Raw genomic sequence first — 16,003 nt, forward strand, 5'->3', positions numbered from 1 at the left:
AGAGCCAATATTGGAAAAACAAGTGGAAAAAACTGCAGTAACACAAACTTGGTAAACAATAAAGATTCACAGCCAGGTACTTATGTTCCACCTTCAGGCCTTGCAGAGACTCATATAGTGTTCATAGTCTGGCATAGAGTATGCCAGTACATGCCTTCCTCCACCACGTCCAAGGGCCGTGATATGACCAGCAGCTCTTGTCATCTCCATCCAAGAGGTCTTCCCCGATACATCTCTGCGCTGCCTGTCTTTTACCAGGACATCCTCAGGAGCTGGAAACTATTTTCAGCAATGGGGTCTGTAGTGGTCATCGAGAGGAAGATATTGCTGAATCCCTGCTACACAAACCACACCTTCCTAAAACTGTCCCCAAATCTGCATTTAAATTGTTTAAGATTTGCTAAATGTCAGATGATGGAGACCTCAGTGAGTGAACTGTAGAGGACAGGTTGCATGATTTTGCAAGGCTTATGCATCTTAGTGGATACTTCAAAGACTTACTGGCATATTTTGTAGAAAAATAGTGTGTGATCATGTGATTAAAGACTATATTAATGTGAGGGGGCTGAGTTGAGGATGCCTGGGCAACCTTAATCCTGGCATTTTCAAACTTAAGAATGCTTTACTTTGCAACCTTACCATTCTTTTAATGTATTTTTTATGTAATATCTATATATACTATCTATTTGTCAATGTTAACATTAATTCAGAAGCATTTTCTTGAGGGCATAGTTATTCAGCAATATCAGATTTGAAAATGATGGGGCGCTTAAGCATATTGTAGTAAGGTGATAAGTGGAAGCCTCATTTTTTGTGTGCTATAACTCACTTTCCTGTTACCCTTTCTTGTCATGTCATTCTCCTTCTCTTCTCCTTTCTTCCCCTCCCCCATTTGCTTTTCATCCACCTTTTTTTTGTCTGTTATGACATGATGAACTCTTTGGGATAGAGAGTGTCTTCTTACTCTGTCTGCATAGCATCTGGTGCAGTAGGGCCCTGAACCTCAATTAGCATCTATAGGCACTATACAATACAAATACTAAAACCCTTATTGAATAAAGAAACATAATTGTACTTAAAGTGAACCTGGTGTACTTACACCTTTATTGTATTAGAAAATTGCTCATATGAGGTACAATCTATTTAATGCCACAGTTTTTCATCAGTTTCTGTGGCATGTTTGTGATAGGAGAGTAATGCGTGCTTAAAACTGGAGGAGTTGCTTGACTGGTTTTAGTCTCAGATTATTCAATTTTAACATGTACAAAACAGCTGGTGATAGAATTTTCCACTGAAGAGCCAGTGGATGCAAAACTTGATGCATTTATATTTTGTTCTTTGAAGAAGGTAGTGGTTGAAGACCAGTTTGTTCCAGCTGGTTCTTCTCACTGAGTTAGTATTGAAGGTCTAGTCCACAGCAGTGGCCTTCGTGAACTGAAACAAAAGTTTAGCAAGAAAAAGTTAAGCTATGAATTCTTTTGGGAAGTATGATTATCACATCTGACACTTGAATATCTGAACCCAGAAAACAGTTTAGGAATGTAAAGTTTCAGCTCTGAGTGTTTCTGATTCTGCACACTTTTTTTGCCACTTTCACCAAACAGGATTAAATGGTGTCACTTTGCATGTATCTCACATATTCTTATGAAATAACTGCAAAACAAAATACCGTATTCCTTTAGAATCACTATTCTTCCGGTAAGTTGTACATATGTCCTATCTAGCAGATTTGTATTCTTCTCTTTATTTATATTCCATTTACAAGGGGTTTGTTCCAGGACTGTAGTAGGGGTATAAATCTATTTGCATAGTTTCCAGCAATAAGTTCAGTTCCATTTGGTGTATTTTGTTTTAGGTTTTGTAGCGTTGAAGGTGCTTGTGAGTAAAATCTTTTGCCTGTATATGTTGTGGCTAATGCCTTTGTGGAACTCTTTTAGCATATTATGAAATCCATCTAGAATTAAAACTTGCAGAACATCATGGTTATATTGTAGGGCTAATTTCATTCCATTAATGAATGCAAGGTGTAAAATGGAGAAATTTTAATATTACTACTAAAGTGGTGACCTATTTTATTGTATCTTAAGTCCTCCTGATCTCACTCTCAACATTGTTTATTTTTGTGTCATTTGCGGTAGGTAACACACAACATCATGTTAATTTAGCTGCCTACAGTGAACAAACTCGACATGCAGCTCCAACCGCCATAAATAATCTCCATAACTGAGCAGTTGCTTGACCAGAGATCTTGTACAAGGTGCATAGCAGAGAGGTGCATGGCATTGTGGGAATATAAGATTCTGTGGGGTAATTCCAGTCAGGTGGGAACATGTTTATGTAAAAATATATTGGATGTTAAGGGTTTTGTCACATTTGGCTTTCTTTGTAGTCACTGTGCTAGATCTCCCCGTAATATTCATATCTTGTCCCAATACCCTTGCTTAGGGAAAATGCAGTTTGACTCTCTCTCTCTTGTGAGGAGGATAGTGGAAAAGAAAATGGGTTTTTTGTTCTTTCAAATGAAATTGAGGTGGGTAGAAAATTAATTTTAAAAAAATACTTTGTATGGCTATCCCTGCATACTTCATGTAAATAGGCTATTCTCACCTTAATGCTAGTGGAAGACATTCAGTCTTTTAAATTCTGACATAATTGTTTTTTTAATTGGCATAATATTTAGTCCACAGACAAAGCAGCTTTCAGGAGACTTGGGATCTGTTCCAAACTCTGCCACTGGTCTTAATGAGTGAATTTGGGCAAGTCACTTAACCTCCCTGTACCTCAGTTTCCCCATCTTGAAATGGGGATGATATTGACCTCCTTTGTAAAAATAATGAAAAGTGCTATATAAGAGCCACGTGGTGGTGTTAGTCTCTTGATATTTTATGACATCAGGGACTTTCCAAAGTGGGAATTGTCACTTCATGTTTGGCATTAGATTACACTGAACAGGTAATCTGATTTGAAATAATTGATTTTTTTTAACTTAGTGCACACCAAGCCCCAACTTTGAAAGGTATTTTTTTTATTATTTTACATAATGCAGATCAGTATATAGAGCACCTTTATGGCACTCTGTCCTGTTGTAACTGTATTGCATGACAGCTTTGCTGTAGTGAAACTTGCTGGTAAATAAAATAAACCACTTTGGTGGCTGTACACTGCTGAGGGGAAGGGTTGGGTTTACAACCCTCCAAGAAATGATACTTTTCTTGGCAAAGAGGTTGAGGGGAGAGCTCATTTTGTTCTCAAGAACCTGTTAATGGCCATGCTACTGAATGGCCTTGACAATAGCTGGCTATCCATGGAATAATTGTGCTTGCTTGTAGGGGAAGGAGAAATAACCCAAACCAGATGGAACAGTTTAAAATAATGAGGCACTATTTTGAGAAAACAAAGTACTTGAGTAGGTGGGATGCTGAGGAAGAAACAACCCATACTTCAGTGAGGATAAAAGTAACTTCTCAAAAAGGTGGGGGGCAGGGAGAAAGACTTTAGCAAATCTGTAGCTAGAATACAAGCTATAGAGTGCAAGCTGTCTTCTGTCAGGGATGGTCTAACTCTGTAACATACTTAGCTCTGCCTTGAGTGCAGGATCTGGATTAGAAGACCTCTCCAGGTCCCTTCCAGTCCTATGATTCTCCCACTGTAGTTCCATCTCCCACTCTGACTTGGCTCCTTGTGCTGCAGGGCAGGCAGCAACTGGCTCAAGCAGAGGGTCGGTGAGCGGAGAGAGGGATTGTACCTGCAGCATGGTCAGGAGATGTTGAGGGAGAAGCTTGGCCGAGTGAAGGTTACCTGAGGTTAGGGGAGTGGAGCAAGTCGGAGTGGCTGTATACAATGGTCTATTTCCCTTTGCCTCCCAAATTATGCCCATAACTCTGAAGATCTTTCTTACATTTAGTTGTTTTGGCAGATTTCAGGATAAATGCTCTGATTAATGTTAAAAGAACATTGATATCTGGGAAGGAATATATTTGATATACCCATTAAGAGCAGTGGAATTCATTTTTTTTTTTAGAACTCTGGTGTATATCTTGACCCTATAATTTTGTAGTTGTCCCCTACTGAACATGACTTTGTCATTCAGTCAGTATGTGTCAAGAGAACCTGCTACAGAAAGTGGCCAGATTCACCAACATGGGTATGCAATAAGATAATGTGGACTTAAGGTTTGTTCTTGGCCTTGTTGTTCAATCTCCATTTCCTCACCGATGAGGTGTAACTGAGTACTGTTAAATCCAAAGTCTTGTCCTTGCCTCCAAGGCTCTGTTTCTCACTGCTTGCCACTTTTATTCTGAAGTTCTGTAGCCCACCTGTTTTACTTCCTTTTTAAATTTCTAGTTTATCTATTTTAGGTACTTGTATATGGCTCCATCACCATAGTATTGGAGTGTCTCATAATCTTTAATGTATTTATCCTCTCAAAACACCCCAGTGAGGCAGGACTGTTATCCCCATTTTACAAATGAGGCACTGAGGCTAAGTGACTTGCCCAGGGTCACACAGGAAGTCTGCTGGAAGTCCTAAGCTAGTGTTCTTACTACTGGACCATCCTTGAGAGACACATTTTCCCACAAATGCTCCAGCAGTGACCCCCCTCTCTTACTCTAATGCACTAGATTTAACAGAGGAACTTTCCATTCTCTTTCTTTGTCTGATGCTCATTAGTGGAATGAGGGACATAAGTGAGACAAGCCCATCACCAACTGTATTAAGAGATCACCAACTTATTGCACAATAGGTCACTGAACTGCTATTAGATGCTATTAGTACCAGTAAATCAAACCAGGGACTTCGCAGTGAGAGTCAGTATCTTACTACTGTTAAATCTCTTAACCATGCAATACCTAAGTACTGTCATTCGTATGTAGACACTTTATTGATACCTGTTTTTAATGTTATGGGGCAGTTTGAAAATTGCCCTGCTACACACTGAGGCTTATGATACAGAATCCTATTGTTTATCATTGCCATTACTCAGTATCCTGTCTTAGTTGGCATGCTGAAGATCTGAGAACTTCTTATCTTAAAATTATTTTTGTTTCCAGTTGACTATCGATTAGTCACATTCAGTTTATTGCATTGCCACAAAATACCAGTTGAGGGCACTTGCACATGGTTTCCAGAGTGGTTTTTTTTAATGTCAAACTATTTATACTCACATGCAAACATTTTGATTCTGTAGGAGAGTCAGACTTGTGATGGATCCATATATTGCAAATCTGTATTGGAGGAGTCATTCAGTGCTTGGGCATGCTCTCACCAACAGAAGTTGGTCCAATAGAAGATATTACCTCACCCACCTTATCTCTTTCATGTCTCACTTATAAACAAATATCTCTTCCCTCCCTCCAGACAAGAGGGTAGTTGTTTCTGAGGAGCAAGGGTAACAGGCCTGATCATTCTTTGAGATGCTAGGGCAGTGCTCTTCACTATTTTTGAAGTGGGGGCCACTTTGGCAAAAATCCTTCAATGTGAGAGCCACGTGGGATGGGGCAGAGAGGATTCAGAGTGTGGAAGGTGGCCCAGGGTAGGGCAGATGGTGGGGTGAGGGGTTCAGGGTGGTCTCATTACTGGGGCAGAGGGTTGGGATGCGGGGGGTGAGGGTTCTGGGGTGGGGCTGGGGATTAGGAGTTTGGGGTGTAGGCAGGCTGCCCCTGGCTGCAGCCAGAGGACTCACCCCAACCCTCTCCCTGTTGGCAGCAGCTAGCTCTGGGGAAGGGGTCCTTTCTCTCTCACCCTGCCAGCAGGCAGCACGGGGCTCTGGGGGAAGGGGCCCTCTCTTTCCCTGCTGGCAGCAGGGAGCTCCAGGGCCGGGGGAGAGGCCCACAGCAGCCCTGCAAGCCCCAACTTGCTCCCCTCCCCAGTTCCCTCCCACCCCCCACCTCTCTCCTCTCCAGGTCCCTGCTGCATGGCCCTTTAGGTAGATGGGCGCCGCCACTGGCTCAGGGGCCTTGCAATGAAGAACGCTGTGCTAGGGTGTCAGCAGTAGTATGCATAAACTTCTTTCCTGCTACTTTGATGCCTCTTTCATAGAGATTACAAAACTTCTGTAGTTCTTGTCATGTCGTCATACTGCTTCCTGCTACATTTGTGCACATGTGATTGCCTGTGATCATTGCACTCTGCCAGGTCACTGGAACAGCATTCACACTCAGACAGCTGGCATTGCAGGAGATGCTTCATATTTTGAGGTTATCTGCCCAGTCATATGTATTGAAGCCAGTAGTGTAGCCCCACTTGATCATCCAGTCTCTTAAGATTTAACTATTCCTCGTCTTGCTCTTTTTAAGGAACTAATTTGAAAATAGAATATCCAAAAAGCAGACAGATCTAATGGATAACTAGCTCTGTCAGAATAACCAGCTTTTTCATTGTGTGGCTCTAGTGAGGGATGAACTTGAGTAGTAGAGAAAAGGGACAGTCTGGAATAGCCAAGTGTGTACTTGGACAAGTTAGCTCTCTGTGTGACTGCTTGCACATTTTGCACCATTGGATATTGTGGACAGAAATAAGAACTCTACATCATCTAGATTAGGGATGTAAAATATTAAATGGTTAACCGATAAGTATTAGTCTTACTATTCATATATTACAGTTTAATGTTTAAAACATTGGTAAAATCATTTCACGATGTAATACCTAATGTGCGCATTAAAAACGCTGTAATAATACCTGGGGGGTGCTGGAGTTTGTCATGCTCTCACAGCTTGGGGCACTGCTGGAGCAGCCTGTGCCTGGCAGAGAGGCCCCTGCTGGGGGCAGCCCGGCAAACCCGCTCCTCCTCTTCTCTCTCTCCCTCCCTCCCTCCCCCCCCGGCTGCTGGCTGCAGCAGCGGATCTGCCCGTGAATCACTGGATCTACCAGAACAGTTGGATCTTTCCTGGCAGCAATCTGCTAAACTAGCTGCATTAGGCAGCATCTAGTAACTAGGAGAGTGAGTGGTGGGATCAGAGCAAGGCGCACAGCCATGCGCATACAAACAATCCCCAGCATGCTCTGCTCCACCTCAGAGGAGAGACAGCAGGGTGTCGTCGTCCGCCCGCGGGGGGCCCCCCCCCTGTGAACTTGTTAATGATTAAACGATTAACTGATATAATTTTAATAGTTGAAACAAGTACTTTTTAAAGCAATATTTACATCCCTAATCTAGGTGACATTAGTTGGACTCTTTGATACTTGTTCAAAGACATAACTCCAGTAGTTATAGCTCAAATGGGCAACACTTGATAGAAATACAGTGAATTGCAAAAAAAAAAAAAAAAAAAGACTGAATTAGATTCCTGAGAGAGTTTTAGAGAACTGTAGGAGCCATCAGATTCTTAAATGCAAGCTTGCATAATTTTAAATCTCTGATTACTCCCTAGGGTTCATTAGGGTTAAGCAAATGATTCCAAAATTATTCTCTCTAGTTGGTTTTTCTAACTCTTTCTCATACACAGCCTGGCTAACAGAGTCTAGCTTTGCTTTTGTTGTAGTGGTGGCGGAAAATGACTGAACTGTCAGTGATTTCTTTGCTGATCAGATGAAATGGAATGCTGTCACTTTGGGATATTTTGCTCTCAACAGAGAAAACAGTGCTTGTCAGCTGAGTATCAACTGCTGAAGCTGGAGAAGGGAGTCAAACTGATTGCATGGTAGTGATTCCCATAATGAGACTTAACTATAGACTTCTGATAGAATACACACACAGGACAAGTAATTTCCTTTTACTGTAAAGAGCACTGAGACCATAGCAAATCGAAATCAAGAAACCTAAAATCAATTGTCTTTCTGTAGATCAGTTGGGCTTTTACTTTTAATTAAAAAAAGTGTTCCAAATTAAATATTATGTTGGTGAAATGGAGTTGTTCATCCCTGTGAATTTAATAACTTACCCAAGAATAAACCTCATATAGAGGTCTCAAAGATGAAAAATTAACACTATGTCCAGATAATGTTTGGATTACAGTCTTGATATATCAGAATTCAAGCGGTCATTCTTATTCTTTTAAATACATTTCCTTATTGTGAGATACTCCAATTATATTCAACAGAAGCATGTGAAATTTACCGTGTGCAATTGCAGCTGTTCAGTCAGCCTGAGTTTGTGGGTGGTTTAACTGGTGCTTGGATGGTGTTTTACCTACTGATCCCTCTGCCTGGTCCTGGCAGTAAAGATGACAATTCATGTGCCAAAAACTCTGATCCAGTCCAATAGTCATACATTTGACACTCTCCCTTTCAAGCTAGTCTTTCCTAGGATTTTGGTGTCCCAGAAGGAGATTTGGATTAATTAGATCACGGGTGGGCAAGCTTTTTGGTCTGAGGGCCAAATCTGGGTATGGAAATAGTATGGTGGGCCATGAATGCTCACCAAATTGAGGGTTGAGGTGTGGGAGGGGGTGAGGGCTCCAGCTGGATGTGTGGACTCTGGGGTGGGACTTCATGTGCAGGAGGGGGCTGGAGGTGGAACAGAGGGGTTCGGAATATGGAAGGGGGCTCTGGGCTGAGGCAGGGGGTTGGGGTATGGGTTCTGGGATGGAGGTGTGGGTTCCAGGCTGGGGTTAGAAATGAGAGGTTCAGGGTGTAGGAGGGGGCTCTGGGCTGGGAGACAAGGTCGGTGTGTGGCCGGGGATGGGGCCCCAGGCTGGGACTGAGGGGTTTGGAGTGCAGGAGGGGGCTCCGGGCTGGGGCAGGGTGCGTGTGTGTGTGTGGTGGTGGTGGTGGTGGTCAGGGCTCTGGCTGGGGGTGCGGGCTCTGCCATGTGGCTGGGAATGAGGGGTTTGGGGTGCAGGAGGGGGCTCTGGGCTGGGATCGAGTGGTTCGGAGGGCGGGAGGGAGAACAGGGCTGAGGCAGGGTTGGGACGTGGGAGGAGGTCAGGGGTGCAGGCTCTAGGCAGCTCTGCGTGCTGCTCTGTCTGCAGGCGCTGCCCCCGCAGCTCCCATTGGCCGCGATTCCTGGCCAGTGGGAGCTACAGGGTTTGCGCTTGTGGTGGGGGGCAGCATGTGGAACCTCCTAGCTCCCCCTCCATGTAGGAGCCGGAGTGGGGACATGCTGGTGCTTCTCGGAGCTGCGCGGCACGGGGCAAGCCCGTGACCCTGCTCCCTGGCGGGAGCTTGAGGATCATATTAAAAGGTCTGATGGGGCAGATGCGGCCCATAGTTTGCCCACCTCTGAATTAGAGTACTTGGAGTTACTATACTAGTAATGAGATATAGCTGAACTGAGTTGAGAATGTAAACTTAATAGAATGTGTAGCCATCTGTGTTCAGGTTTAATTGATGAATTTTGATGTTATTTATACATATGCTGTCGAACAGAGTGAGCACGCTTCATAGGTTACGTACAAAATGGGAAATGACTGCCTAGGAAGGAGTACTGCGTAAAGGGTTCTGGGGGTCACAGTGGACCACAAGCTGAATGAGAGTCAACACACTGTTGCAAAAAAAGTGAACATGATTCTGGGATGTATTCACAGGAGTGTTGTAAACAAGACCTGAGAAGTAATTCTTCTGCTCTACTCCATGCTGATTAGGAGGATTGTGTCCAGTTCTGGGCACCACATTTCAGGAACGATGTTGACAATTTGGAGAAAGTCCAGAGAAGAGCAACAAAAATTATTAAAGATCTAAAAAACATGACCTATGAGGGAAAACTGAAAAAATTGAGTTTGTTTGGTGTGGAAAAAGAGAAGACTGACAGGGGACATAAGTTTTCAAGCACATAAAAGATTGTTACAAGAAGGAGGGAGAAAAATTGTTGTTCCTAGCCTCTGAGGATAGGACAAGAAGCAATGGGCTTAAATTGCAGCAAGGGAGGTTAAGGTTGGACATTAGGAAAAACTTCCTACCTGTCAGGGTGGTTAAGCACTAGAATAAACAAACACCTGTCAGGGATGGTCTAGCTGATACTGACCCTGAGTGCAGGGACGGGACTAGATGACCTCTCGGTCACTTCCAGTCCTGTGATTCTATCACTAAAACTAGTGTAGTTTGCTGCACTATTAGGGCTTGTTTACACACCCACCCACCCACCCGCTCCCACTGCTGCAGCTGTGCAACTTCAGCTCTTCAGTGAAGACACTGTCTATGCCAGCAGGAGGGCTTCTCCCTGAGAGGTGGTAGCTAGGTCCACAGGTGAATTTTCCTGTTGACCTAGTGTTGTCTACACAGGAGGTTTGGTTGGTTTAACTGCGTTGCTCAGGGGTGTGGATTTTTCACTCCCCTGAGTGGTGATGTAGTTATAACAACCTAATTTTCTAGGTTTCAGAGTAACAGCCGTGTTAGTCTGTATTCGCAAAAAGAAAAGGAGGACTTGTGGCACCTTAGAGACTAACCAATTTATTAGAGCATAAGCTTTCGTGAGCTACAGCTTCTGAAGAAGTGAGCTGTAGCTCACGAAAGCTTATGCTCTAATAAATTGGTTAGTCTCTAAGGTGCCACAAGTCCTCCTTTAATTTTCTAGGGTAGATCAGGCCTTAGGCAATGTCTACACGGAACTTTCGTCGGTAAAACTTTTGTTGGTCAGGGGCATGAGGGAAAAAAAAACCACACCCCTGACCAACAAAAGTGTTACTGACAAAAAGTGCTGGTGCGGACAGCCCTTTGTCCTGCCTACAAAGTTACCACCCCTCATTGGGGGTGGTTTTATTTTTTGACTAGAGCTCTCTCCTGCCAACAAAGAGCGGATATGCTGCATACCTTACAGTGGCACTGCTGTAACAGCACAGCTGTGCCGCTGTAAGATGTGCAGTACAGCCTTAGTCTCTTGCCTACATTCTCATCATTTTTACAGCTGATGAGTAGTCAATTCATAGCAAGAGGATCAGAGAGTCCTGCTTACAATTTTGAAATAATTTCCTATCTCCGCAATCCCTTTCAGCCCCCTTCAAAAAAGCTACTTTTGTCACCATCTAGTAGACTCTTTACTGCCTTAACTTTAAATACCAGAATGGGTTTGAACTTTTTTCTCCTTCAGAACTCTGTGCTAGGAACAAAATATTTGTATCAGATGATGAATTGCAAGCTGAAAGGTTTCTTGCTCAGTTTTCATAGTCCACAGCCTTTTATAATTACATACAAGCAATTATCCAAGACAGACTGTATCACTTTGACGAGATCTAATTTAGAACAAGAATTGCTGTACTGAATAGACTTTTTTCTGCTTGGGAATAGATAGAAATACACTGCCACGGCCAATCTTGTTTCTAGTGCTTGGTGATTAGAGAGGTATCTATTCAGAAGACATCTAAATTTGTGTAAATATTGGAAAGGTTAACCCTTCAATCATTTAATCTGTCATAGTCTTTAATGAAATTTCCAAAGCATCTTCAGTGATGATGCAGTCTTTTTTGCTTGAATCTGATCTAATTTATTACAAATAACTTAGTGTCTTTTCATGGGGTTCCTACTTGCCAAAAAAATCCTTGTTTGGGAAGTATATTTTCAATGCTGATCTTGAAAGGTGCCTGTGGTGGGGTGGACTAGGCCCAAAGGCCTCCTACTGGACACCTCAGGGTCCTGCCATACCCATCCCAGGACAGGAGAAGTGCAGAGGTCCTACAAATGGGCTAGAGTGGTTGCAGAGGAAGCAGCCAATCAGAGAGGCACAGGGAGTAGCCAATGAGGGCCCAGCAGGCTCATATAAAAGGAGCTGCAGGGCCAGAGTGAGTGCAGTCTGCTAGCAGGGACCGGGGGAGCAACAGGTACTCCTGGCTGGTTGGCTGCAAGGCATAAGGCAGGTAGTTGCTGGCAGGGACCAGGGAAGTGAGGGAATAGCGTATGTGTGGCTGCCAGGACTCATTTAAGGCAGGCCCAGGGAAGGGACTCTACATAGAACTGTTAACACCTTCCCTTGGAAGGGGGCTAATCTAGACTGAGTCAGAGGACTAAAGGGCAGGCGAAGAGCCTTCAGGGAGGAAGCCCTGGGGGTGCTTCTCCATCCCAGAGCAGGAACCTTCACATGTAAGCTGGCCAACTAGTGTACTGAGAGAGTCCCTGTTGGTCAGACTTTTGAAGACTTGAGCCCGAAGGGCTACAGAGATAGTATGGGTGGCTCAGCCAGAGGACGGAGTCGCTGAATACCTGCTGAGACATGTATCAGCTGGAGGTGGGTGCTCGCAAGAGGTAGGTGCCACCTTGCTGAGAAGAACTGAGAGATCGCAGGCACCATCAGCCAGAGGAAGGAAGTGCTTGTGAGAGGCAGGTGCCAACCCATTACAGTGCCATATATGTCAACTCTGGGGAATGTTACCATGTCTCACTATAGAGCAGCACAATCTGTACAAACTTCTCCATGTGCTTTAACATGTAGGGTTTAATTCTAGGGATAAGTACAGTAGCTTTTGTGCCTATTTGTTCCTCCAACCTCTGCTGACACAGCCAACAAAGGTGTCATTTGTTGTGGTCATGCACCGTGGACACCTGCACCACTAGAAACTCTGAGCTCCCGAATGCATTTCATGTAGTGCACCAAACTACTGTGGATGGAAGGTCGCTGACCTCTTATTAAATACTTAGCCATGGAAGATACTACAAATGGATAACTTTCAAACTTAGTGCTTAAATTAACTCACAATTCAAAGGTAATAAGTAGGACCCTATCAAATTCATGTCCGGGAAAATCTGGTCATGGACCATGAAATCTGGTGTCTGTCCGTGTCCCCCCCGTGAAATCTGGTCTTTTGTGTACTTTTACACTATACTATACAGATTTCATGGAGAAAACCAGCATTTCTCAAACAGGAGGTCCTGACCCAAAAGAGGGTTGCGGGGGGTGCAAGGTTATGGAAGGGGGGTCATGCTTTACTTCTGTGCTGCCTTCAGAGCTAGGTGGCTGGAGAGCAGCATGTGCTGGCCAGATGCCCAGCTCTGAAGGCAGCGCCCCGCCAGCAGCAGCACAGAACTAAGGGTGGCAATACCATACCGTGCCATCCTTACTTCTGCACTGCTGTTGGCGGTGGTGTTCGCAGCTGCTGCTCTGCGGCTACCAGCGGAGGCACAGAAGTAAGGGTGGCAATACTAAGACCCGCCCCTACAATAACCTTGCGGAACCACACCCCCCCAACACCCTTTTGGGTCAGGACCCCTACAATAACACTATTTCAGATTTAAGTATATGAAATTTATGATTTTAAAAATCCTATGACTGTAAATTTGGTAGGGCCCTAGTAATGAGTTGACTGTTTAGTTTTACAACCCGTCTGTTGTTGTTGGAGTTGCTGATTCAGGCTTTTTAAGGGCATCTTTCTATAATGATGAAGATTTGAACTCCACCACAAGATTGAGGCCCCACCCTTTCCCCCAAAAATCCAAACTGTAAGAAGTAAAACTTCATAAATTAAGAGTAGTGTAGTATATGATCATCTTACTGACATGAATAGTATCTTATGCATATCCTATCTTTAGACAACTTCGTGATAGTGGGTGGAAAGGGGAATTAATAGATTAGTGCCCTTGCAACTGATTTCAATGTCAAAATCATGTTGCCAACTTGCTAACTTACCTATTTGGTATGCGCTATAGGTAACATTCTAGTTTACGCTGCATGTTCATTGTATGCATCGTTTAACGTCCTAACCTGTTTCAAAGTAGCAGCTGTGTTAGTCTGTATTCGCAAAAGGAAAAGGAGTACTTGTGGCACCTTAGAGACAAACCAATTTATTTGAGCATAAGCTTTCGAATGCATCTGATGAAGTGAGCTGTAGCTCACGAAAACTTACGCTCAAATAAATTGGTTCGTCTCTAGGGTGCCACAAGTACTCCTTTTTGTAAATTCAGAAGTGTGATTAATGAGTTTAACTGCTAGAGACTGATATTGTGGAATAAATAGATCAGATTTGCATTCTGTCATAGTCCATGGACTATGACATTGAATGGGTTGTTGAAAGTGGCTCAACACAGATGTTTGCCTCCTCCAATAAACTTTTGTGTGCACGATCCACGTGGCTATCAAGCTTTAAAACACAGGATAAGGACAAGCAGTAGAAGTTCTTTAGCTTTGCAGAAGAGGAGTTAGAAGAACTGGCTATGTAAATGGGAGTAGTTTTGGCAGGGAGGGAAAGTGGCAGTCATAGGCTGAGGGAAATAGGCAATAAAACCACCTATAAGTTATTGAGGCAGCTGAATTATGCAACTATATACTCTTGCAGTTTCTACAGAGACCCAGATTGTAAAAGTCCCTTGCCAGTTCATTTTATTGTTTTATCTGGTATGTAAACAATAATACAACATTCTGAACAGCAGACTGTTATCTGGGCTGCTGTTTTTCAAACTAGAACAGTTTCTCATGGCATGTCAATGTATATGGCTGAAGTTAGCAAAACCATTTCATCTAACAAGCAAGCAAGTATTTAAATATGGTGGTAGCTGTGGGGTTTTGGTGTCTCTAGTAGGAGCCCTGTGTTCAGGGGTTTAACAACTGTGTTTACATCTTACTAAGCCTTGGAATTTAATTCCTGTTAGGAAGAAGAATTTAATTCTGTCTTAAACTGGAATTTCTGATTTCTACATTTTTAATTTAGTTTTTACAACTTCTAGAAACACGATTCGCTTTAAAGTAAATTTGGCAAATGGTGAGACTTCAGAGTGAATTAATTGTACATGTGAAATTTTGAAGGAAATCTGAGTTCTCATAAGTGAAAGTTAGTACTTACTCCACGTGCTTATTAGCTATTGCTTACAATATTTATTTTCTGGGGAAATCTTATTGTATAAATGTTTATATTCTTGAAGGTTTATGCTCTGATATGTTAGCCTGATATACTCCTTTGAAATCAATGTTCTAATTGTGAAGTCATGCAGTGTTAATGTGCTATTGTCTCCAAAGGATGGACTTCCTGTTGTAGAGATGGTACTTCTAAGCAGGCTGCTCATCTTTGGCAGGTCTCCTTGCCATGTGTAATTTGGCATTAGGTCTGACACTGACAATTAAGAGCCTGCACATTCCGTATTATAGTTTAGAATTAGGTGAATATGGTTTTATTAAGGATTCCACAAGATGGTGGTTGTTTTTAGTGAACTGTTGTTCCACAAGGTATGGAAAGAAATTTTCTCATGGTTCTTAACAAAAACAAAATCTGTTGCACCTGGCCACGGGGGCTTTCAGAAGAGAGACATTCTGCTGCCTTTAGTATATGGAAGGCATGCATAGAGCTGGTGGCATTGGTGCCTCATATCCAAGAGTGCTTTTTTACATATTTTTGTGGTTCTAGGAGATTTTTGTAATAGGGTTTCTTTTATTTTGTCAGAATGCTGGAGGTGAGAGTGTATGTGGAATCCCCGAAGTGGCCTCTGTTTATTTCTTTGGGTTTTTTCCTAATTAAAAAGAGTTGCTACTGGATATTCCCTGTCAAAATGCTCTTTTCTGCCAGCTTCATGTGCACACCTGCATTATCAGACTCCTTCTATTAACTTTTTAATAGATGTATGGCCTCTCTCTCCATCAGTTTGACAGTCACTTAAATCTTGTAATGTTTGGGGATTACCAGTAATTGTAAAAAACAGTCACTCAGATTGTTGGTCTGGAGGGCACATTGAGTATAATTACTCAACATGACTCATTTCAGATAAAACTTATTAGGAGGGAAGATACCCAGTTTTCCAAAGCCTAAAGATGCTTTGTGTATTCTGATGTCTAGAAATTCCCCAGAATTATTCTGTCAACAGGGACCTGGAATAGCTAGTGCACTAATCTTATTTTATAAGAACCTTGAGAAAACTGGTGCTGAAATAGTAGAGCAGGTGCCAATGCACCAAGTAGCCTTAAGGTTGCCTAAAAAATTGTGTGGTGCTGAACTGCTGTATCTTGGGCACCAGGGCACTGAGAACAATCCAGGTGCCCGAGCATCAAGAAACAGCAGCCCATTGAAGTGAAACACAGACACCAAAACTGCAGCTGAGGGCAGGCACTGCAGGAAATTGGGTGCCAAAGTGCCTGAAGCTGCAGACTCAAAATTCTGCACAGTTAAACCGGACCTGATTGGAAAGTAGGGTTAGATATGCACACGATATCTGCTGA

At 43.0% G+C, this 16,003-nt stretch overlaps 2 protein-coding genes across 9 annotated transcripts in view; one reads left to right on the forward strand and one right to left on the reverse strand.

Annotated features, from left to right (window-relative positions):
- The window catches only part of MED26 (mediator complex subunit 26), a 60,846-nt gene that overhangs the window by 22,797 nt on the left and 22,046 nt on the right, over positions 1-16,003 (forward strand). The window contains exon 1 of one of the 5 annotated variants that reach the window (XM_073324057.2): positions 389-2,257. The exons of the other annotated variants lie outside the window; for them this stretch is intronic. The gene's annotated coding sequence lies outside the window, so the exon portion shown is untranslated. Of the gene's footprint in view, positions 1-388; positions 2,258-16,003 lie in introns of those variants that run through there. 5 annotated transcript variants of the gene reach the window in all.
- LOC140903181 (uncharacterized) overlaps positions 1,076-16,003 on the reverse strand; it is a 37,355-nt gene continuing 22,427 nt past the window's right edge. For all 4 annotated transcript variants that reach the window (XR_012156177.2, XM_073324064.2, XM_073324063.2 and 1 more), the window contains one exon: positions 1,076-1,434. The gene's annotated coding sequence lies outside the window, so the exon portion shown is untranslated. The remainder of the gene's footprint in view (positions 1,435-16,003) is intronic.

The sequence above is a fragment of the Lepidochelys kempii genome, chromosome 25 (genome assembly GCF_965140285.1).
Source record: "Lepidochelys kempii isolate rLepKem1 chromosome 25, rLepKem1.hap1, whole genome shotgun sequence".
NCBI lineage: Eukaryota > Metazoa > Chordata > Testudines > Cheloniidae > Lepidochelys > Lepidochelys kempii.